Consider the following 3,503-nt stretch of genomic DNA (forward strand, 5'->3'; position numbering starts at 1 on the left):
ATCTATCTTAAATGTATTTGTATTGAATTTATTACAATTTATAATTTGTGTACATAAGCTTAACACTTTATTATCTTATTATATTGATATATCTAAATTTAAAACAAAAGAATTTATAATTGTAAGTAATTAAACTAATGTATTGAAAAATATTCGAACCAAATATCAAACGTACCAAAGGCATGCTTTTTGGATTAAGTTTAAGCAGAAGCATCTCAGGGCATATACTACAAATGTATCTGTGATCAATGTTATGCAAATTTTGAATTTCTGCATTGTTGCTAATAACTTTTATGTAGGAATTTTAAGTTCCGTAAGGACAAAATATACAAAAAAATGCAGAAAAAATTAAAAAAAAAAATAAAATAATACTTTACACTTAACTGTAAATGCAGTAAAAGCTTAAAGTACTGCAGGCACTTTTCTATTGTATTTACTGCTCATGCAATATGGTATAGAGTAAGCCTGGTATTACTTGATTTTTTTGAGAAACTGGTATGAGGCAGTAACAATCGGGTTTTCGTATTCGACAGCAGTACGAAAGAAATTCATAAAGTAGAAACGAAACATAAATATGGATGGACTACGATAGAGTAGACTTTTTGCAGTGGACATAAATAGTACCGTTCGAATCTATCCAATGCTGAACGCATCAGTACTTCACATTTTCAACGAAAATCGACATAACGAAGGAGTCGATTCTACTTGGAGTAGAAAACAATTGTTACAAAAAAGGAGAAGGGGACTAAGTGAGTATGAGTACTAGAACGATTATATGCGCACTAGTAGCTTCTATTGTTCAAAGCAGTTACAGCGTACAGGTATGTGGAGGTTTGTTAATTCCCTCTAGGAATTTTTCACGTTTGACAAAATACAATTGGGAATTTTAAATATCGTAAGCAATAAAAAAAAGAAACAAAAACAAATAAAATTGAACGAAAAATGTTTGAAAGGATGTAACATGTCATGAACTTTGATTCTGTTATGGATTTCGATAGAGCTTAAGCTTCTAATTGTAAATTAACGAACTCCTTTGTTGTCATCAATTTAGCAATGCAACAATGTATGGTTATTCCTGCAGGCGAACAGATGTTTCAGGTTAAAGCAACTGCGTTTTTATATAACTCCAAATGGGAATACTCGATTTGAGTTCCGTCCATGTCTTTTTTTTTTTGTGTGCAGCAAATGTAGTGAATTTTAGAATAGCGCTGATGTGAGCTTCTCAAAGGATTTGAACATGACAGGTATGAGTGCTTTGAAGCACTTTGAAGAATATGCAATAGTTCAAAGTAAGATTACGTAGGCATTATGGGCATATCTTCGGAAGAAGTTTTGTTTTATTGAAGATTTTTCTTTTAAGTTTCAATGACAGTTCAACTTTCACAGAGATTAACAAGAGATTAAAGATGACCACAAATGAGATTAGGTTTCTTTGCTGTAAATTATGTTTAACAGTATTAACATGATGATACTAAAGATTATAAGAAGTTGAATATCTAATGTTTTAATCATAATGCAGTCACATCATCGCTTATACGCTATGAATAAAGGTAGGAGGAGGTGTACTAAAAATTTAATTTTAATTGTGTGGCTATTTAGGCATTTTGTAAATACACTGTGGAAAATAATGCATAAGTCAGTTAATTATGTTCTGTATTGATAACTTTATTATAAGCCATTTGTTTTTATTTAATAACAACGAAATTTGTGTAAAATATACAAGAAAAATTAAAATGTTTATTATAAAGCTGTAATTAATATTTGGAATTTATAAATGGTCTTTGCAGACAGCGAATGGTATAAGCGATAAATGAAATTAAGATATTTGAAAGCTGTTCTCATTGGTATAAATTAAGTTTTTATACACATTTCTAATGTTATAAAATATTTTATTGGTATTAATCATTTTGTCACATAGTTTTACAACTTTAATATCTCATCTTAATTTCTGTATAAATTTATATTTCGTTAACTTATACTTATACAGCTATAAGTGGGACGTTGTAGTTTTTTATGTAGAAAATAGTGAAAACACCAAATACTATGTCAGTCCAGGAACTCAACACAGAATCACTCTTGTCAAAAGATGCTACTTGGAGATAAGTATATAGTCGAAAAGTCCGATCCCCTTTCGACAAATGAAAATAATGCTTTACAAGTATCGTATTATGCCTATTCTGCTGTAAGGTGTAGAATCTTGGACGATAGCCTCCAACAGAGTTAGGAAAGCAATTATAAATGTTTGAGAAGAATTTTTTTCAGAAGGTCTATGGTCCTATACACGTTAGTAAAAAGTTTCGAATTAGATGAAATGATGAGCTGTATAAGCTATATTGCGATATAAGTATAGATAAGCATATTAAAACTTAACGGCTTACTAACTTGGTCATGTCATGGCATACGCTGGTATTAATGTCTGCATAATCGATGCGACGATCAACTGACAAACGATCTGATATTATTTAGTGTTATCAATTGGAGACAGTTAGTAGTTAATTAAGGTAGTTGGCATTGGTTACGAGATGAGGCCAAACTTTTATAATGTTAAACTTAGTAAGTAAGTATTATCTTGAATATTGATTGATTCGAATATTGAATTTCAAAATTATTAAAAAGTCCAAATCCAGTGTAAGGTTGTTTCAAGCAGTTTGTGAATCTATTAATTTTAATAGTATCTGGATCTTGTTAGTTATAATGATTATCATTAATAGAAGTTTGCATTTTCCGCAGCTTTTCTGTACATGCCATTTACTATTCTGTATTATATTGACTAAAAAAATTATTCAGTTTTCTTTTCAGTGTCTAGATATACTTTATTGCTAAGATATACCTGTTTACGCTTCTACAGTTTTTATATAAAAATTAATTAAATCAATTAAAATATAAAATAATTAAATATGAAGAGTGATCAATACTGAGTATGGGCTTCTCCAACATATCTGTTGTTATTGATTATTTTGTCTGCCTAATTAAATTTTTCAGTGCAATTTTTATTATTTAATATTGATTTAGTTTTGAAGTATTAAATAATGCTTGAGAGCATTTTATCATACATATGCACATGATTAAATATTTTTAATTAAGAATATATTTACTTAACAATGTGTCATTTTTTTAAATGAAGAGCACTTAAGGTACTCGTTTCGTGTTTAAAGTGTAGTCAATTTTATTTATTAGTAGTAAATTAGGTGATACGATAGATTTCATATTTTTATATAATTAATAGTAATTAACTACTTTCATAAACAATTGAATAAATTACTTATTTGTCTTTATTATTAATTACTATTAATAACATTCCAATAAATTCTATAAAAAAAATGTGTGCAACATATGTTTTAACAAGCTATAAATAAATATATATATATATATATTTATACATATAAATAAAATAAAATAAAATAAAATAAAATAAAAATAAAATAAAATAAAATAAAATAAAATAAAATAAAATAAAATAAAATAAAATAAAATAAAATAAAATAAAATAAAATAAAATATGA

The sequence above is a fragment of the Teleopsis dalmanni genome, chromosome 2 (genome assembly GCF_002237135.1).
Source record: "Teleopsis dalmanni isolate 2A chromosome 2, ASM223713v2, whole genome shotgun sequence".
NCBI lineage: Eukaryota > Metazoa > Arthropoda > Insecta > Diptera > Diopsidae > Teleopsis > Teleopsis dalmanni.